This window comes from Mus musculus, chromosome 15 (genome assembly GCF_000001635.26).
Source record: "Mus musculus strain C57BL/6J chromosome 15, GRCm38.p6 C57BL/6J".
Taxonomy (NCBI): Eukaryota; Metazoa; Chordata; class Mammalia; order Rodentia; family Muridae; genus Mus; species Mus musculus.
The window spans coordinates 96,255,041-96,277,336 of NC_000081.6; the positions used below are offsets into that span (position 1 = coordinate 96,255,041).

General features: G+C 42.7%; 1 protein-coding gene and 1 long non-coding RNA gene across 2 annotated transcripts in view; both read right to left on the reverse strand.

The window, feature by feature from the left end:
* The window catches only part of Gm38469 (predicted gene, 38469), a 152,582-nt gene that overhangs the window by 120,224 nt on the left and 10,062 nt on the right, over nt 1-22,296 (reverse strand). The gene's annotated exons all lie outside the window — the stretch shown is intronic.
* On the reverse strand, nt 13,524-20,235 carry E330033B04Rik (RIKEN cDNA E330033B04 gene). The gene has a single exon (NR_030690.1). It is a non-coding gene; the product is annotated as an RIKEN cDNA E330033B04 gene (long non-coding RNA).

The following is a 22,296-nucleotide window of genomic DNA, read 5'->3' on the forward strand; positions in this document are numbered from 1 at the left end:
TAACTCCAGGTCCAGCTCTGATGCCCCTTTGGACCTCAGGCAGGAGGCTTGTGTGTGGTACATGGACATACATGCAAGCAAAACAACCACACACATACAACTTTTGTAATTAAAAGAAAAAAATGCGCTTTCTCTTAAAATCCATGTGAGTTACATTTTAAATCCTATTATGAAACTTGTAAACAGTTTGTGCTTGGCTGCATACTAAATAAAATGTAATTTAACAGTTTCCTTAGCTCCTGCTCAGATCTCAGGGTCCAAGGGACTCTCTCAGAGGACAGGGAGTCGATTCAACCATAGTTTATCACCTTGGGGCACTAATGGTCATTTTCAGTGACCCCCCTCGCCCCAATCTTTCCTAGATCTATGAGAAAAGAATAACTCTCACACTTAAATGGGTTTAAACGCACACAGCTGTGCAGGAGGGCATAAACGCTCCTTGCGAAACCAAGTCATAGGCACTTGAACGCAAGCTTTCTGGAAGCGACTCAACAGTGAGGAGCCAGCTGCACTCAAGAGGACAAGATAAAGGCAAACTAATTTAAGCTACATTTCAGGGTTTTTGTTTTTGTTTTTGTTTTGTCTTTTGAAAGAATACTTTGAGCCCTCTTTAATGTTTTTTTTAAAAAAAAACATGCATTTTTATGTTTTACTAAGAGTGAAGCAGAGCAGACTGAGTTCTTTTGACTATCTTTGTTTTTCCTTCTGATTTAAACAAAATGCTACCTCAATCCAATCAAGCAGACAGGATGACTGACACATACTCCTAAGAGTAAGGTCCCAAGTGATGGCTGATTCTAACATTAATGTTTTCTGGGGCTAAGAGAGGTTCTGGGGCTAGGAAGAAAATTGTTTCTCTTCCAGAAGACTCAAGTCAGCCCTTACCACATAAGTCACGACTGCCTATAATTTCAGCTCCATGGGATCCAATACCCTCTTCTAGACTCAGAAGGCACATGCACACACGCACACACACACATATACACAAATGCACATGTGCACGTTTACAATTATAATTTTAAAATAAATCTTAAAAACACTAATATTTTGGATGGGCAGTTTAATCCTGGTACTTGGAAGGCAGAGGCAGGTGGATTTCTGAGTCCAAGGCCAGCCTGGTCTATAGAGTTAGTTCCAGTTTAGCCAGGGCTACACAGAGAGACCCTCTCTCAAAACAACAACAAAACACCCAAAATCATTATTTTTTTAATCAGCATTTACTTACTTTTATATGTAAAGCTCTACATAGAAAATTATGTTAAAAAAACACTATGCTGTGAGGTTGGAATGTATGTGTATGTGTGTGCATGCATGTGTGCACATGTAATATGTGTATAAGAGAAATCTGCAATGATAGTACTGAGAGCTACATCAGTGGTTCTCAACCTTCCTAATGAGACCTTTGAACACAGTTCCTCATGTTGTGATGAAATTATAACCATGAAATTATCTCTGTTGCTACTTCATAACTGTAATTTTGCTGTTATGGGTTATAATGTAAACATCTGATATGCAGAATATCTGATACGTAATGCCACCCCCCCCCCCCCCCGTTTGAGACTGCAGGTTGAGAACCACCACTCTAGGGAGAAGAAGTAAGTGTACTGTTGGGAGGCCAGCATCCTCACTCCCGAGGAAGTGAGAAACCTCAGTCATGCTGATTCTAGGAAACTCTGGCCAGCAAGCAGTACTCCTTGACAGTGACCCTCCAACTGTCACAAGGAGGGCGCATCACAGCAGTAGGACACACCTTTAATCTCAGCACCTGTGTGTGTGAGAGAGAGAGGAGAGAGAGAGAAGAGAGAGAAAGAGAGAGAGAGAGAGAGAGAGAGAGAGCCGGTGGCCACATAGGAGTGATGCTCAAAGAGGCAGGTGGATCTCTGTGAATTTGAGCCCAGCCTGGTCTACACTGGGAGTTTAAGGCTAGCCAGGGATATATAGTAAGATCTTGTCTAAAAAAAAAAAAAAAAAAAAGTCACACAGGAAGGTGGGCACTAGGGGCTGAAGGGATGGTTTCGTGGTTAAGAGCACAGGTTCTGAGTTTGGCTCTCCTCCCCAGGAACTCCAGGGGATCCAAAACTCTCTTTTGGCTTCCACAACACTTCACACACATAGTGCATATACGGTCATGTAAGCAAAAACACTCAGACACATAAAATAAAATAAAAAAATAATTTAAATAAAAGTTATAACTCTTAAAAAAAAACCCAGAACACTAATAGCAATTCTAAAGTATATTGAAGTTTATCCCATTAAGAGAAAAAAAAAATTAAAGCTGACAGTGTGTAGTGCTTTTACTTAAATACTGGACAGTATTTCATTAAGAGCTCCATCCACTGAGATATGAGACTGAACTATACAGTTAAATTTACATACAAGGATGAAAAAATCAGCTGGCTGAGGTTGTCCTTACTACAATCCCAGCACTAACTAGGCACCTGAGGCAGGAGGATAACTGTAAATTCCAGCCAAAGCTGACGTTGAGACCTGAAAGAAAAAAGAAATAAGAAAGGAAGGACATGTCGGGCAGTGGCGGCAGTGCACGCCTTTAATCCAAGCACTCGGGAGGCAGAGGCAGGTGGATATCTGAGTTCGAGGCCAGCCTGGTCTACAGAGTGAGTTCCAGGACAGCCAGGGCTACACAGAGAAACCCTGTCTCAAAAAAAAAAAAAAAAAAAAAAAAAGACACGATTGCTCCTAGGTATGGAAGGTGGAGGAGAAGGTTTCTACTCAATAAAAGTGAGAGTGTAAGCAAAGGCAGGGACATCTGTTTAAGAGTCCAGAGTGAACACGATCCAGAGCCAGGCAGCGTAAGAAGATGGGTGACCGAGAGGACAGGAGGATAAAGGCTAGGCAAAGAGGAAAGGGCTGGGTTATATGGGGTAGTGAAGCTGGGGGAAGGGCAGCGTAGCACCTGGACGGAAGTTTAGGGGTGGGGGGTGCCAGCCACTTCCTGTAACAGGTAGGGACTGAGAGATGCTGGAGCCCAGGCTGGCTTTGATATGGTAAACAGTCACCTCAGCCTTTTGTCCTGGGTTAGAGACCTAACAAGAAACACAAAACCTGAGGTTCCAGACCTAACAAAAATACACAAAAACAATAGCAACAAAAAACTGGAAATGTCCTGTTGTGACAGGCAGGCACGCATGCACGCATACAAACGCGCGCGCGCGCGCGCGCGCACACACACAACTGAAGGAAAGCAAGTCATAAAACTGCTAGTCCCCTGCAAGTTTTTCTAGCCAGTTTAAAATGCTGCTGCTACTGCAGAAAGATAACTCCTTGCTGCTGTCATGCTTCAACTTTTGATGAAAGGACCGGACACGGCCACTAGCGTTGGCCCCGTACCTAGACTGCCAGGATATAATTCTAGTTTCATTACTATTAGGGGTATGACATTGTGCAGAATATTTAAACCATATTTAAGTCCTATGCTCCATGTATAAGGTGGAGAAAATGATAGTACATCTATTGTAGGACTATTTTTAAAATAATACATTAATTCTCGGAGAAATTCCTAGTGCGTTTTGATCATTTTCACCTTCATCTTCCCCTAACTCCTCCTAGATCCACACATACCTCTCTCCTCACCCAACTCTACCTTTTTTTGCTTTTTAAAATATTCACCTAATCCATTTTGTGTTTTCCAAATCCTCTTGCATGGGAGACCTGCCCTGCAGTGTGTGTGGCCAGCCTACCAGGTATCTTACAGTGACTCTCCCTCGCCCAGCTACTATTGAATGTTGACAGCTTCTCAGGTAAGGGTGGGACTCCATTCCCCCCTTCCCTTCCCCACTCCACGCTGAGATTTTGTCTGATTTGAGCTTATGTATATCTTGTGCATACTGTCACAGTCACTCAAATTTCCTATATATACTGCCTTGTGTCCAGAAAACATCTACCACCCCTGGCTCCTAACATCTCCTCACTCTCTTCTTCAATGATCTCTGATCTGTGATCCAGATGTTCCATTTAGGGTTCAGAACTTTGGAGTCTCTTAAACTCTGCATGTTGCTTGCTGTCTGCAAACAGCCAGCTTCTCTGATGAAGGTTGAGGGATTTACTAATCTATGGGTATAGTAATAAGACATTAGGAGGTATTTTAATACTATGTCCATTTAGTAGAATAGTAAGTGGTTCTTTCCGAGGGCCTACAACCTGTCCAGTCACAGCCTCTTGGTCCCAGTAACAGTACAAGGTATGGGTTCTATCTCAAGGAGCACTTTCTGATTGAATTCAAGGCCCACTTCTATGAGCGTATCTTGCCAGAATAGTTATTCTCGTAGCTCAAAATGTTTTTAGCTGGATGAGGTTGATAACTAAATAGGACCTTCCAGACCAGTGCCCATGTGGTTTCTCCGTGTTTTATGACTCATGTTGTGTGGTGTCTTCAACAATAGGATCCTACTGTCAGGTTCTGAAGCATAGACAAGAATGATGGTGATGGTCTTTGCTGTCTGGGGATCTGTGGGATCCCATTGGCCAATAACTCAAGAAAAGGTAACCCATTCCTGGTGCTGGGATTTTATTGGCAAGTATGTAGTATTAGTTTAGTTATTATCCCCATTGTTATAAGGTAACTCCATTTAAATGCTTCTTATTTGTGTATATTTTAGGAACATTTACAGTGGGGGATTTCCATATGTTGGAAAGTCCTTAGTGATGGCTTTTCCTCCCCGTATTCTGTCTTTTTCACTACACTTCTATTCTTCATCCCATTTAACACTTTCTGTTCTTCTTCTTCTCCTTCTCCTTCTCCTTCTCCTTCTTCTTCTTTCCCCTTTATATAACTCGTGGGAAGCAGCTCTCAGATCGCTGCCTATGGTAAGTGTGCAATGGACATTAACTCTGAGCTGAGCTGAGCTGAGCTGGTCAGCCTTGGTAGGAAAATACAAAGTCACTTTGATGTAGATGGTATAGAAATACTAATATCTTTATGGCATCAATAGGAACACAGATTCTTGTTATTTGTGATCTTTTCATTTTAGGTCCTGCTACAGTAGTACTTTGAGAAGGAAGAAAGACAGGCAAAGGACAGTAAGTTAACAGCAAAACCAATGTTATGCCTTCTTCATCTTACAACTATATTGCACAGAAGGAGGCAAATAATGTTATGTGATTTAAGCAGCTCTTAATGAAAATTACTACAGTTACCGTTGTTGCGGACTCATCCTCAAAGCATAACAGACACTGCTGTAAAGTAACTGTTGTTCTCCTGATGTCATCATCATCTTTACAGCCTCCATCTTCAAACCTAGGCCTAATCCTGGAAGCTTCTAGCCTCCCTACAATATAATCTAGATCTAGCATGCTTTTGCCTCTGAGACTTACTGCTAAATAAGCTCACTCTTTCTAGTTCTTTCTGAGCTCTGGCTGGCTGGTTCAACCTCCTCTCCAAGCTGACTGATTCAATCTGACTTCTCTCAATTTCTGACTGAATTGCTCTGCCTGGCCTCAAACTGATTCTGGCAATCTTTCGAATTTCTTTTTAAAATTTTTAAGTTATTTATTATTATATTTAAATACACTTTGCTGTCTTTAGACACACCAGAAGAGGGCATCAAATCTCATTACGGATGGTTGTGAGCCAGTATGTGGTTGCTAGGATTTGAACTCAGGACCGTAGGAAGAGCAGTCAGTACTCTTAACCACTGAGCCATCTCTCCAGCCCCCTGTTCTAATTTTCTAGCTCCCTCTCATTCTCTGGCTTGTTCTATCTTCACCTGTGTCTAGCTGTTTTCTCTCATCAACCCATCTTATCACTGTCCCAGTAAAACTGCCTCCTTCCTTTATCCCTCTCTCTCTGCACTGCTCTCTTAAGTAACTTCCTTCTCTTCTCTTCTTGTGTGAGTTGGGCATGTCCTATTATGTCAAATCTTTCTCTAATTCATCACTTTATCTGGCACTTAACTAGACATCACTTTCGAACAGGGATGCTTCCTGCTACAAACGAACTTTTCCTTTGTTGTTTTGGGATTAAAGGTATATGCTAAGGGCTGAGCCATAAAGGTGTATGCTAAGGGCTGAGCCACACCATATAACTAGAAAAAAGTTTTTCCAGTAAATAACACACTCTCAGGGTTCACAGTGTGACCAAATATCCTGCAACTTATTGCTGTCCAGCAGAACAACTGTGACTGTTCTCAAATGACCCTTTGCAAGGTCCGGTCTTCATAAAAGGAGGTGGCAGGGAAAAGGGCCTTTAGTTCCTCATTTAAGATCTCAGCTCCTCCTTCTTGTCCAACTCCCAGCTGTAGTTCTTCTCCAGGTATACGTGTATCTTAGACAGAGTTTCTATTTCTGCACAAACATCATGACCAAGAAGCAAGTTGGGGAGGAAAGGGTTTATTCGGCTTACACTTCCACATTGCTGTTCATCACCAAAGGAAGTCAGGACTGGAACTCAAGCAGGTCAGGAAGCAGGAGCTGATGCAGAGGCCATGGAGGGATGTTCTTTACTGGCTTGCTTCCCCTGGCTTGCTCAGCTTGCTTGCTTATAGAACCAAGACTACCAGCACAGAGATGGTCCCACCCACAAGGGGCCTTTCCCCCTTGATCACTAATTGAGAAAATGCCTTACAGTTGGATCTCATTGAGGCATTTCCTCAACTGAAGCTCCTTTCTCTGTGATAACTCCAGCTGTGTCAAGTTGACACGAAACCAGCCAATACGTGTTTGAGAAGATGGGACCCAGCTGTACATCTATGCCATAGATTCTGTGGTGAAGTGGTCATCCATGTTGGAATGAGAATTTCATGTCCAATGCGGCCACTGTGCTCATTGTGTAAGCAAGCTGGATTTGGGTGGGATTGTTACTTTGGTCATTGGTGAACAGACATTTGTCACAAACTACACTTGTTCCAAAACTTACCTGTTGTGAACAGCGCTGCTGTAAACCCTGATATGAAGCGTCTGTGGCCTGTTGACTTGGAGCCTTCTGGGTAAATACCCAGTGGTAGAGCTGGGTCATGTGGTAGCCTGACTTTTAGGGTTTTTTGCGGAGTCTCTATCCTGATTTCTATGATGAGTTATGACAATTTAAAAATCCACCATCAGTGCATTTATAAACCATGAATGTTCCCTGCTGTCCCCACCCTCCCCAGCATTTGTGAGGTGTTTTCCACATGGCTGCAGTCAGTCCTGCCATTCTGACTGGGATGAGGTGGAATTTCATCCCAGCTTTAATTTGCGTTTCTCCTGATGGGTAGTGACGTTGAACTCTTTCTCACAGGCTTATCGGCCATTCGTGTCGCATCTTTTGGAAACCCTTTGTTTTCTGTACTGGTGGGGTTGTTGGCTTTCTTGTTATTTTGTGTTCTTTGTGTAGTCTGGATATGAGTCCTCTGTCACATACAGAGGTAGGTACCGTACATCCCCCAGCTCTATAAACTCTTGCTCTACTCCATTAAATGCTTCTATTGCTGTCCAGGAGCTCTGGAGTTGCGTGAGGTCCCCTCTGCTGATTGTTGGCACTGTTTCCCGAGAGATGGGATTTCTGCTCAGAAGCCCCTTGCCTATGCCTCTAGCTCCAAGGGTTTTCCATACTTTCTGTGGTAACGGTTTCAGAGTTCAGGTTTTACACTGGGCTCTTGGATCTGCCGGAGTTAATTTTTACACGGACCGAGAGGGAAGGCTCTAGTCTCATCCTTTTACATCTAGATAATGGTTTTCCAGCACCACTTGCTGAAGGGACTGTATTTTCTCCAGTGTTTCGTGAAGCAAGAGAATCTTAAATTCTGTTTACCAGAGTGCCAACTCTTCACACGAGGACAATTCAGCACCACAGAACTCGAAAGTGGAGGACCTTCATTGTGGTCCGTTGAGGATCCCAACTGATAGCTGGAGCCAAAGTCAGGATCTGGAATCTGAAAGAACACTCACTGCCTGTGCTGACCAGGGCTATGCTGTGCGTCCTTTTTTCTCTCTACTGGAAATCTCTTCATTGTTAATTTCCATAGCGTCTTTATCCTCAGTGCAAGGACACTTACAAGCAAAACATATTCTTTTTGATATGTCAGAGGCACCGTGTGTGCACCTTGTCACCATAAACCATCTCCATCCATCACGTTCCAATTGGAGAAAGTATTTCTATGTAAATAACACACACACAAAAACATGCCGGTGTGTTTTCCTGTCCTACTGACACAGCAGTGAATTCCCAGAATGGGGAGTGGGGGCCACATGGTTTCTATCGCCTTTGAAGTTCACAATCATTTGAACAAGGGTAGCCAGCAGGATGTTCAAGAGTGCCTAATTTAATTTCTGAGTAGACCACACAGTTTCGGCTACTACAAAGAATTATTTAGCTATTAAAAGAAGAGATAGGGCTGGAGAGATGGCTCAGTAATTAGGAGCACTGGCTACTCTTCCAGATGTCCTGAGTTCAATTATAAGCAACCACATGGTGGCTCACAACCATTTGTAATGCGGAATCCAATGCCATCTTCTGGTGTGTCTGAGGACAGTGACAGCGTACTCACATACATTAAATAAACAAAGAAACAAATAAGAGAGAGATAAATGGTTAAGCATTTTTTTTAATACTAAAATAATTCTTTTGCCGTTGTTAAGAAGGCTGCTGGTCTAATTTACTATCCCAGTAACTTAGAGGCATAGGCAGGAGGGTCTTTGTGAGTTGAAGACTAGCTTAGTTTACATAATTAGTTCCAGGACAGCTAGGGCTAATATCAAGCCTATCAAATATTGTGTGTACACACACACAGAGTATTAAAGGCTAAGCTCTTAATATATGTAAGAGCCTCCACATCTTTAAACTGTTGGTAGATCTTAGAAAGTCCCATTATGGTGTTCTATTTATTTTTGAGGTAGCTCAATTTCGTTACAATGAGTCTAAATGTGAATTGTTATTTCATTCTTTGTCCTAACTTGATTCACTGGGCCTCTTGAATCTGGGAAGTTTCCCTTAGTCCTGAGAGATTTATGTCAAAACTCATACGCACACAGAGGCCAGCCTTTAACTTTCCATTCTCCTGCCTCAGCCTCCCACATAGTAAAAAAAAAAAAAAAAAAAAAAAAAAAAAAAAATTCTACCTGGGCTGGGTAGTGGTGGCCCGCGCCTTTAATCCCAGCACTCAGGAGGCAGAGGCAGGTGGATTTCTGAGTTGGAGGCCTGGTCTACAGAGTGAGTTCCAGGACAGCCAGGGCTACACAGAGAAACCCTGTCTCAAAAAAAAAAAAAAATCTTCCAATTCATGAATTCTCACTTCAATTATAGTTTGCTGTTCACCTAATAGTTTGCTTTTTGTGATATTTGGCTCTTTTTCATCTATTGGTATCATGTAGGTTTCTTTTCTTTTATTTGTTCATCATTTCAATTCCATCTTTTACCTATTTGAATATTTCAAACTTAGTTATTTTATATTTTGTAGATCATAGTATAGTATATGAGTTGGTTCTTTCCTTCCACCACGTGGATTCAAATAACAGGGATTGGACTGAGGTCAACAGGCATGCCAGCAAGCACCCTTACCCACAGAGCCTTCTTGCTGGCCCAACATCTAATCTTTTACTGTGCATTCATATTTGGCTGAATTTGAGAAAACCCCAAGGGGCTACAGAGAAGATATCTGCTTATATCTGCTTGTTCTGGCCACGGGGAATATACTTCAACCCTAGAACACATTATAAAGTCTACTTTTCCTCTTAAAGCTATGATGAGGATAATCAGGTTTCCTTATGTACTCTGACGATGGCAGGTTGATTCTTCAGTTATTCACTTGCTGAGGGCAGGGCCTCTTCAGGTGTCTCAGAATCAGCCCCCATTCCTGTTCTCAGGCCTTGGCTGGTGATTTCCTGAGCCTCTGAAGTCTGTATCGTATCTGGAACCTGAGGTTCCTGATCTCAGTATGAGTCCTCAACAGCTCTGATTTCAGCTTCCAGTTTCTTTTCTTTTTGCAGGGAGGTGAAGGTGTGTGTGTGTGTGTGTGTGTGTGTGTGTGTGTGTATGTGTGCATGTGGTGTTGTCTCGAAAGCTCCATTATACATTGAAAAGCATGCTTGTTTATTGTAGCTTATCTAGATTTAAAAGTTCTGCTGTGGGAGTCAAACTGTCCAGCTGGTTACACTGGCAGAGCAGAAGTCCTTTGTCATTTTATTTCAAAGAGGACAAAATAGAGTGTTTGCCAAGTGCAAAATCCTTTATGGTGATTTGTTCACTGTCAAGTGACTAATCATGAGGGAAAGGTCCTGGATATCAAACAGAGGGCCAGGTACATCATGTAAGCATCTCATTGGCTGTAACATCAAACAACAACCCTAAACTACAGGGGCCTCATCTGAGAAAGTGATCCACCTTCCCCAGGCAGAGGTGGGTGTGTCTGTTTACAAATTCTTCCTTGCTCTTTTCACCACGCTCAAGCTCTGAAAAGTGACTAATCTGCTTTTTAAAGATTTTATTAATATCAGTCCTATGCCCGTACATACATGCATGCCTGGTGCCAGAGGATGTGGTGAGCTTCCATGTGGGTGCTGGGAATTGAGCCTGAGTCTTTCACACACACACACACACACACACACACACACACACACACACACACACAAAACAAACAAAAAAAACAAATTCTCTTAACCACTGACCCAACTCTCTATCCCCTTGATGCTAGCTATATTTAAAGCTGACTGGTCAGAGCCATGGTCACAGTCACACCCTCAGTAATTCATTTTGTTTGGCCCACATCTGGTAACTTAACCAAAAGTTACTGTGGGTCAAAGAAACAAAGAAAAAGGGGAGCATGAAACAGTCAACCTGAAAAGAGCTCCTCTTCAGCCACCCAGGGTTACCAGATAGATGCTGGAAGCAGGATGCCATGGGCATCCTTATTCAGTCCTTATTTCTGAGAGAATTTAAGATTCCTCATAAGGATGCATAAAAATCAAGAAGTCAATTAGAAACATGCATGGAGGAAAGGAACAAAGGGAAAGATGAGTGAGATGAAACCGTAAATTCTGGGCTGCGAGTACCTGCTTTAAGGCAGCTGGCACGTTCAGAACTAAGCTTTCTAGCTACAGCTTACACGGGGAAACCTGAGCAGTAATGAGTCACCAAGTGTATGTGACGAAAACAACCCAGTCACTCAAAAGAGATCTCATGATTGGGGGAGAAGTTTCTCACACAGTACCTCATAAAGAGGTGCTGTGTAATGAAGACAGCCTTTTTGCCAAGAAGGGAACGTGACCTTTAGAGGAAAGGTGAGCCACTGATGCTGTGCTGGGAAGAGTTGCAAAGTGGAAATGGCCTCCCTGCATCTAATATGCACTTACCCTGCACCTAGTAATTCTAGTCATGTGTTCTTATGAAGACGGCTTTAGTGGTGGACCTCTCAAGGCAAGCCATTGCATCCCAAACAAGATTAAAAACAAACAACCCCAGCTTTTATGAGTGTGATTGGCTGTCTGTCATTTTGGCTGATACTGCTGAATGGTAGATTTGGCAAAGGAAGGCAAAAGGGGACAAATTCAAATAGCCTCAAGGATTAGGGTGTTAACCTTAGCTTCCTCCTGCCCAGACATTTGGGAATGTGTGTGAGAAAATATCAACAGCTTCTCAGAACAAAATCTGGTGCATGGAACTTACTGAGAAATCTTCCCAGTGAAGTTCTAGCAATGTTCTGAATCTTTGACATTTTTAGCATTTCATTTTTCTGAGCAGTAGCAATTGCCCACTCCAATTTTCCTTCAACCTTGGCTTCTAGAACAAGTGCCTTTTCTTAGTATTTCAGTAGAAAGGGCTCTTAAAAAGAGCTCACTGAAATACAAGTCTACACTGATTAGAATATAAACTCTCAATGAAGTAGAAATTTCTGGTTTCTTTGGAAGCTTAAGTTGTGCCACGTGATGTTTTTCTGGAAGCTGTCTTGCGAGAGGCTGTTCTGCTGAAATGGACATGTGAAAGGATGTTTTGCTGGCGCAGACGCTTGAGAGGGCACATGATGTATGGGAAGAGTGTAAGAAGAGCCCTACGGAGAGTGAGAGGACACTCCTGCATCACGCTATACCTTGCAACACTTTGCTGGTCTTCTCTTGTTGTGACTTTGTGGATTGAAACGTGGCAAAGAACTTCTCGTGGAGTTCTGGCTGCTTCTGCCAATTTGTGCAGATTCGGTGGAGCCTTGTGGTTTCTGCTGGATCCAGCAGCTGCTACTGATTCGTTTGGTGTTGGCCACTGGACGGACGGTGTGATCTGTGTGTGGTGTTTGCTGTTGGACTGGAATGCTGGTCTCCTGACAGTGAAGACTGGAAACATTCCAAAGAACTACTTCCAAGGAGGCCCACGAGGCCCTTGTCCTGCTGACCTGTGGTTGGTGGGCTACAAGGGAGGCTGAAGTATTCCAGAACCCTAAATAAAATAGGCTTTGAAAAAAAATCTCAGCCTACATTTCAGCAAGAGGATAAACAGTTGAAGTGAGACATCAATTGCATTACCATTCTCCATATCACTCTCAGAGGCACTCCTACTGAGAAGTGCCCTAAACTACAGCAGTGAGGTAGCAAAGTAGGGGGCCGAATGGAAGAAAAGAATTTAGACTTCATGTGCACTCAGGTGCCGTGGTGGAAAGGAAGCATCTCAGATAATTGGTAAGTTATTGCCTTGAGTCAGTGCCTGAAAGGGCTGGCATTAGTTCATGGAAAGAGATGGACTTTGCAGGTCGAGGATCCTTACACACATGTTGAGAAGGAATCAGGAATCTTAAGATTGGTATAGGGCGTCAGGTTTGGATTTAGTGACAGGTGTTGGCTTGAACCACCACGCAGACTGTGGAGGGAGATTAGCATTATGGGGTAATTGGGTAACTCGTTAAGGTCTGTGGAAAGAGAACAAGCCGTTATGTTAGCCATCAGGAACCAAAGGAGGTGTGGAGAGCTTAAGTTAGACATCATATGTTTGAAGAGAATAGAAGACAACTGTTCTTTGGATTTAGCAGATAGGAAATCATTGAATAAGAGCTCTTGAGGGAGCAAAAGGGCCAGAATCTAGATTGCAAGAGATTGTGGGGTGGCTGGGAAGCCCGTGAGGAAGACGCGCCTGAAGACTGCCTTCCCAGAAGCTGTGAAGAATGAGAGATGGCATCGATTCAAGGTCAAAGGTCAGGGGTCTGGTTTGTTTAAAGATAACCGACGCCTGACACATTAAACAGCAGCAGCTGCTGGCTTAGCCAGCCCTGGAATCTTCCAGTTCCACACACAAACGTAACAACTTGTGAGCTAGGAAAAGAAATGCGTGTGCACTGCAATGGTTGTTTCCTATTCTACACCCTCTGCAACTCGGGTGTGACTGTTCCCATGCATTCGGTGTGAGGCGTACAGTGTGGGAGACTGCAGAGTGGTTCTGGGCGGGCTCCTCTTGATGCCCACGGGGAGTCTTGGAGCCACAGGCGCTTCCTGCACGGCAGTGGTTACACAGTTGCATGCTTCCTCCAGTTCCTTGCTCACCTTTCCTTCTCAAGAATTTAATTTTGAAACCCACAAACTAAAATTTTTGGTTTTTCTTTTTCTTTTCTTTCTTCGTTTTTAATTTTAGTGGCGGCTTACCTCTCTTTGTTCTTTCTTCCAATTAGTCTGACTTTTCTTTCCAAAGAGTTTTGAGAAAACGGGACACGGGAATGTTTAGAGACTTCATTTGCACCAAGTAAAATTTTACCAGGCTGCAAACCCTGTGAAGCAGGAAATGACCCGTTTAATCGCTGGCATCCTTAGCTTCACACACAGTGGCTGGTTAGGAAATAGCTCCTAGGTAACACACAGAGGCATACGCCAGGAGTGTGTTCTCACGCCTAGAGGGGCCACAGATGTCTGTCCCAGGAAGAACTATTACATTCAGCAGGAGACTGGACCTGACCTGCACGGTTACACTGAGAAACAAGGGAAATGCATTAAATCTCAGCTGCCATTCCCAAGGCCAAGTAAGGCGAAAGCTGTAAAAGTCTTCTCAGAACACCGACAGGCAGGAGAACAGCAGTGGGCAGCATGGTCTCCGAGGCCCTGTCAAAAGATCCCTAAACGCTACGCTCTGTGGGTCTGAGATAGCCCAGGCTGGCCTCAACCTAGTCACTATGTAGTCTGCACTAGCCTTAGCCTCTAAGGATTTCGTTACTCTATAGTAGCTATGAGAGACACACTTCTTTCTTTCCTTCCTTATTTTCTTCCTTTCCTTCTTCCCCCCGTCCTTTTAACGTCAAGCAGCTTCCATTCCAAAGGGCACTGGATGAGATACCGGTTACACATTTTAGACAGATGTCCAGACAGCCTGTGGCACACAGCAAAACCGAAAGGACATTCAGAGTGGTCACATGGAGGTGCTGGGCTTTTAGCTATCGGTGCTCCTTGGAGGCCTTGAACAATTAAAGCTATTTTTATTTTTTGTGCATATGGGAGTGCCTGTACGGATCCATGCTCTCCACATTCGTGCCTGGTGCCTGCAGAAGGCCAGAAGGGGGTGTCACATCCGGTCTAACTACTGAGTACTTTAAAGGTTTGTCCTGTACTGGGTGTGATGGCTCACACTCGTCACCCAGTCACTGGGATGCTGAGTCCAGAATGGTGTGTCATGGGTCTGAGGTCACTCTGGCCACACAGTGAGCTCCAAGCCACACTAGATTACCCAGTGACACCCTGCCCTCAAGCAAACAAAACAGAAACAAACAAAACAAAAAGCAAAACCAAGACATGTTCTTCTCTGAGCTATAAACTCAGCTTTCCATATAAATTGCTTCTAAGTGCTGCTGCTTCTTCATTTAGTGACTGGAGCAGCACAAATTAAATAAATAAATAAAACAAAAAACAAAAAAACCCTCCAACAAACCTGTGAAGCAGCTAGGACCCATCTGATTTTCTTTGCTGTCTTGACCTCTCAAGCCACCCCCCTCCTCCCCACGCCTGGTGCAGAGCTAGGGATAGAACCTATGACCACCCACCTTAGGCCAGCTCTCTGACACTTAGCCCCAGAATGGCTACTACGTGTGGACTTGTTCTCTTTCTGTCCCTTTTCTATTTCAGTTTCTTCATTAATTTATAATGGTCTCCATGTTCACCCATTTTCATTTCATTTAAGACATCCTCCTCTTAATATTATCCATGATTTTTTTTCCCCTTCTGAGAAGTAATGTTTCCTGCCACATACTTCCAGTAAGGCTCTGTGGCAGTTACTTCTTTATTTGGTGATAACGCACATGACCAAGGCAGTTTACAGAAGGAGGGTTCCAGAGTGATGGGAGTCCGTCACCACTGTGGCAGGGAGAGTGTCAACTGGCGGGCAGCATGGGGGAGAGCATCAGCTGAGAGTTCACATCTTAATCCAAAAACCGGGGCAGAGAAGGCAGCAGTCTTCTGAAATCTCAAGCCCTGTCCCCAGTGACAAGCCCTCTCCAAAGAGGCTATACTTCCTAATCCCTCCCACACAGTTTCATAACTGTGGGCCAAGTCGTCAACATCTGAGCTTGCGGGGACCATCCTTACTCAAATCTCCCTAGGTTGGAACATGCGCATGTGTGGAATGTGCGCATGTGCAGATGCAAAGGCACATGTATAGAGACTAGAGGTTTGTCACTTTCCTCCTTATTTACTGAGGCGGGGGAGTGTCTGTCAATGAACCCAGCGCTCACCCCATCTGGCTAGTCTAGGTACTGGCTTGCTCTCCACCTCTCCAGGCTGCAATCACAGGGACTGCCACACCCACCTCACAGTGCAAACACCTTACCCACTGAGAAATCACCCTGGCTCTAATGTTTAATGTTTTGGTAGGCTCAGATCCAAACAATGAGGTCATTGTTTGCCACTGTGGACTTAAAATACCGGAATAACAAATTATCTATGTGTAGTTTTTTTCTCAAAGAAACATGATGACCTATATTTAGCTTTGAAAGGACTGCTCTTATAGTCATATTATCTATAGAAAAAATATATTTTTTTTTAAATTCTAAACTACTTCTTTCAATCTAAATCATTTAATTCTAGGATATATGTTGAATAGTTACCACTTCAAACAATACAGCACGCTATACCTAGGGTTTTCAAACAGCTTAACATTACGTATGAAAAAAAATCTTATCCCACTTTTGGAGAAATAAGGGTAGAATATAAAACCGCTCATTCAGCATTTCAAAGTATTTATTAGAGTAAACAGGATTAAGAGTTTTTATCCTTAGACAATTCTTGTGTACTTAGATATTAACTATTGATAAAATTGTAAAATGCAATAATTATCAAAGAAAGCATTTCAGCACCAGGGTTTGATCATATTGAAAAAAAAAATTAAAAGTGCTCATTGTCTGCCAGAGCAAATGAGAAGTGTGTGACTGACTGACGTAACTACCACATGTGCCTGCTAGGCACGGGGAGGCATTACTGTGTACACTAGCATCCATAACTGCCTGGCGGGGGGCTAGAACTGTGTACACACATGGCTAGTCAGAACCTATGTTTTTTTTTTTTTTTTTTTTTTTTTAATGGAAAAGCCACATGATCCAAGACTGAATCTAGAGGTGCTTAGAGCCAACTAATCATAAATACTTGAACTCTTGACATTTCTCATTACTGGTTGTATCCATGCCAACTGCAAAACGAATACATGTTCTTTCCTACGCGTAAACAGTCACGGATGACTGAGAGCTCTGGTTTATTTCTGCGTGCACATGATACCCTCAGACCTGGCTTTCAGTCCACAGGGAAAACAGATAACCGTCTGACATCTAACTTCAAGTGAAGCCTTAACCTGATTTAAGTTTAGAGATACCTGAGACCTTAGTGTCTTCCTAGTCCAGTTAAGGTCAACCGGAGGAAACCCAAACACCTCTAACATGAACAAAGATGCAAGTTAACAAACGACACTGAAGAGGTTTGTAAAATGCCCTGAAAATCCTTCCCCATGCAGTTCAGCTCTTTCAGCCAATGCATTCTATCACAGAGCGACTCCTTCACACATTTTAAATAGCTTGGTATTATTTTTGTACACTTTTAATTTTGGAATAGAAACGTCTTGAAGGTAGCCTGCAGTGGTCAGTGAATACAGGAATGGAAGAGAATCAAATGAAGCAGAGAGGGGAGGGTGAGCAGCGGGCCTGTCCCACTTGCCAAGTGTAAGGTGCACGTCTGTAAAAAGTAGTCTACTCGTGTTTACACAAACCAGGTATATGAAAAAAAAACTAGTCAAAAAAATTATCCACATAGCATGCACCTACATGTACTCACACAATGATGGTATGGGCATGTGCACACACACTAAAAAATTACACAAGCAAAGAAACAGTGGCCAAGGGAACATACAACAACGAATCGGTGCATTCGACCACTGATGGGAGGGGCCGGAGGAGACCTTGAAATATTTATGTTCAACTTTCTATTAGAGAAGTGTATCCATGTAGTTCATGTGCCATACATTAGTGTGTCTCTGCTGTGACATGAGACAAGAGAACACAAGACCCTGGCACAGGGCCAACTCGCTTTCCAGGTCTGACCTGCTGTTGTCAAGACAACCATATTAACCTCTCTTGATCTTAGTTTCAAAGCAACTTAAAGGATTAGGTGTGTGTGTGTGCGCGTGTGCGCGTGAGCACTGTGAGAGAGAGGAGTGGGGGAAGGTGGAGGCCGAGCACGCCAGCTGTGGAAGGGCGCCTGCGAGTATTATTAGAACGGACCTGTGGCATGAATCTTGGTGTTCAGTCAAGTCTTCTGAACTGCATTTTTTCCTATCTCCCCCCCCCTTTCTCCTTACTCCAGAAACAGAACCCCATTTCCAGTGGCCCGTTCCACTGCTGGCTTCTAGACATTCTGTGTGACGAATCACCTCCTACTTTCAACCTATGGCATGACACCAATTTTCAGCAGTTGCGCATAAGTAATAATTTAAAAAAGGCAGGCATATGCTTAAAGTGTCAAACCTGCATCTATCAGAAACGATCTGTGACAATGCCATTCTTTTCACGTACTCGTGTGTGTGAAACGCGCATAGCAGACTGCAGAAAAGGTCTCGGGACCACACGTGTGTGCAGCTATCCTTTGGACAGCAACAGGAAATGGCAAGACTGTCACCCATAGGGAAAGGGGGCAAGTATCAGACCAGGTCTAATAGAGTTTCTGGCTTCTCTTTACCCTACTACCATGTCAAGCCCTTTCATATAGTAAGAAAACATCTGGTTGCTTATAAGGCTGATTCACTTGCTGTGAATATCTTCTATCTTAAAATGCCTTCAAGCAGGGACATTATAATTTCTATTAGGACAACGTTAAATCCATCAGACTTTGTTTGAACTTCTTTTACATGGGGATGCCTCATAAAATTTAGCAAAAAAAAAAAAAAAAAAAAGGGATATTTTGACAACATTTTCATACTTTCCATTAAGGGTCATCCAAAAAGTAGTACAATTCATGTCCCTGGAATCGGAGTTAAGAGATGGCTGTAAGTCACTATGTGTGTCCTGGAAACTGAGCCCAAGACCTCTAGAAGAGCTGCCAGTGTTCTTAACCACTGGGCCATCTGTCATTTACATTAACTTAACTGTCTTCTGGCTTCCTTGGGTATTAGGAACAGAAAGTGCAGGCATAGTGCAGGCAAAATACTATACACATATAATTATAAATAAAAACTTTATTAAGTATAAAATGCATGGTTTTCCATAATAGTTAATTTCAGCAAGCAGAAGCTTATTAGATCTGAGAATTAATCCAAGGGTTATTAGGTTTTTACTAACCTATGTAAGGTTATGAGTATGTACATAGCATCACATTGGCTATATGCAGTGATCATAACGGGTGAGAAGAGGCCTTTCTAGTTTTTGATGTGTTTAATTTTTTGTTTGTTTGGTTTTGGTTTTTCGAGACAGGGTTTCTCTGTGTAGCCCTGGCTGTCCTGGAACTCATTCTGTAGACCAGGCTGGCCTCGAACTCAGAAATCCTCCTGCCTCTGCCTCCCGAGTGCTGGGATTAAAGGCGTGCGCCACCACTGCCTGGTGTGTTTAATTTTTACTAATGTCCAGTGGCCAGCTTCCCCCAGGAGTGAGTGTCCTATAAGGACAAGCATATTTAAAAGTTACAGTGAGAGAATGTTAAATGCCCTGATAAGTTTTGTAGAAAATAAGTGTTTACTTATTTTCCAAAGTTATGTAACTACTTAATCTTCCTTTAACACTTATAAACAGATGAGAAACACCAACTTGGTAATTTAAGAAACACACTTACACATATGTCCCACGGCACTGAAAACAACTTCTAACACTTTCACATTTTTAGAAAATATATGAAAGACTGAACTTGTAAGTTCTTGAAGAATTATTTGAGGTGTGGGGGTTAAGGGCTGGGAGTACAGACAGAATCGTTCCAAAGTCACAACTCCATACAGCTGTAAATTAGGTCTCTGAAGATCAAAACTTGCCCCAAAATCTAAATACAGATGATTCAAAATATATTTCACTAAAGTCTGCCTTCTCTGAAACATCTCAGCCTGTGATAAATTTTGCTTACTGAGTTCTTCTGCACAAAGGCAGGCACTGCAAGCGCTTCCACTCCTGTCAACACCATCCCTCTGCCACTCAGACTTAAGATAGCACCTTGTCTGTCCTCCTGATGCTGACTAACAGGACTCCATCCTTATGCACTCAAACTGATAAAAAAAGGAAAAAGAGCAAGATAAGAACAGTGAATATTCCCATTCCCTATAGCTACAGAAAGAGCAGAGAGGCTCATTTTCTGTAAGATAGCCCTTCCTAAAGTCAAATCAAGGAATATTGTCAAATGCTTGAGTTTGATGTTGTTCTATCCTGTGAAAAATAACATGATTTAAAGGTCTGTAATTCTGGCTAGTTGCCTTAGCAGCTCTGTGGCCATGTTGATATTTAATATAATCAACTTATTTCTGAAAGTGTCTTTGACAAATTTATTTATTAATAAGGAAGAAAAAAGTCAACATACATCTTTTCTTACAAATAATCAATCATACATACATATTTGGCTCTATTTTTCTTATTTAAAGACTTAAGACTATTTCATCTCTCTCTCTCTTTTATAAATCACTTTATTGTAAAGAACTTGCAAATAAAAGACGTCATTTAGCTACATTAACACAGCCATTCAAACAAGCACTTGTTCAGACCCAAAGTTTATGCATCTCAATAAATGAACTTTTATACTGTTAGAATAGTCATCCTGAAGGTGTGGAACTTCGCTTTGGATTTTACCCTATAGACTACATTTTTATGTACTTACCCATCACAAAGAACCCCCCCCCCCACACACACACACTGACAGGGTAAAAACCAGACAAAAGAATCAGCTCTGTGCCCTTTCACAGCCGCCTGCCACTTGCCTGCACTCTGCCCTTGTCATCTCACACACCTGCCCTCCTTTTCCTCACTACACTCCCCCTGAGTCTACATGTGCACATTATAGGCCAGGATCCACAGATGAGGCAAGACATGTGGTTTTCTTTCTGAGACTGAGTGTTCTTGCATAATGTACATTCTAAGACCATGCATTTTCCCAGAAAATTTTGTGATTTCATTTTTCTTTAGAGTTGAGTAATATTCCATTTTATTTATGCACTATACCATCTTCTAATTTGAGATAATAACTGTTATTATAAAAAAACAAATTACATGTGACCCACTGAGTAGTGTTGTACGACCCCTTTGGGGGGTTGAAAGCCCCTTTCATAGGGGTTGTAGATCAGAGCCTGCATATCAGACATTTACATTACAATTCATAACAGCTGCAACATTACAGTCATGAAGCAGCAATGAGTAATTTATGGTTGGGGGTCACACAACCTTAGGAGCTGAGAGGGCCGCAGCTTCAGTGAGGCTGAGCAGCACTCTGTGAGCAGAACCTTCGTGTTCCCTCCGGCGTCTTCCTCAGCAGCAGCACTTGCTGTGCCCGCTTCAGATTATCCTTGTCTCTGACTTGACATCTCCTCAGGCCGTTGGTTAGTTCTTGGTCACAAGCAACTGAACTAAAGCTCACTTTTGGAGGAGCTTGAATGTCTGACAGCCCTTTGCATTTCCTCTGCTCTATTACACAATGCTGTTATTCTTGCTTAGGCTGTGGCAACTTTTTGTTTAACGCAGGGTTGTTGCTCTTATCTCTATTAACCAACTGGCTTCCTCTGCTAACTCATCCAGATAGTAGCCTTTTCCAAATTAGGCTCCAAGCTAAACACAAGAGGACAGTGAGCTTGTAAACCCCCCTTACTTGCCTCTTCCCCAGAAGATCTAGCCTAAGTATCTCAGTCCTGTCAATGAGAATAAATTTTGGTAGCCACGTGTACTTTCTTTCATAGGATGGCAGAAACAAACTTGGATTCTGACCAAGGATACGGGCAAAGTTTTTATTATAGGCTTGGAATAGCATTTTGTTATTGAGAATCAATCAGGAATATAGTTTGAAGAGATTATGAAGTTCTACAGATTTATTCAAAGCCTTAGCCATATCTCTGTCTAAAATGCTATAAATTATAACATCTAGTTGGGATTCTACTGAAATTGAAATTAATCATAGTTAAGTAACATGTTTTCTATTATTTGTCTCCATAGTTGAAGTAGGCTATGTTTAAATGAACAGTTGTTTACTGCACACACCACACACACTGCACACATGCCATACGCTCACATCTTCAGCAATTAGACTGGACTTTTTAAACATTAGATTCGTTACTGAGTCCCACATAAGGGAGGCTTTCCAGGTTCTCAGGGCTGCTCCTCACGAAGACTTCCTGCCTTGCATGTGTGCTTTAAGATGTCATCTCATCTTTTAAGTAATTTTAGGTAATCTAGAACACTACATGACATTCCCCACTAGTCACCAAATGAGAGGTCCAGTCTGATGCAGTTCTGTCAGTGGGAAGACTAACCAGCGCAGCGGGCTCCTAATCCTGGACACCCCGGCATGGAGAGCCCACCCCATGTTTTCCACGTGACCAACTAGGCTTCCAGACTCATTTCAGGAGACTCCATCAAGAATCAACCACAATTTTAGCTACAGCAGAGAAGTCTTGTCTCTGCCATATTTGACAGTTCTTAGTAAATGCAGCCCAACCTCGGCTTACACTCTTTGAGGCTGTCTACTTCTGAATCAAGTACTTTCTGAAAGGAACTTAGTCACTTCTTGAAAAATAAATTCTTCTTGAGATCTGTCACTGTAAAGGGAACATAGGAGGAGCATGGCAATCAATCCCCAGCAGCCCGCCATGCGTGGGCACTGTGCAGTCAGAGGCTACTTCCTGCCTCCAGCCTTAGACTACTGGTGCTGCTCTGACAGAATGTCCACAGACTTACAAACAACAGACATTTGCTCGTC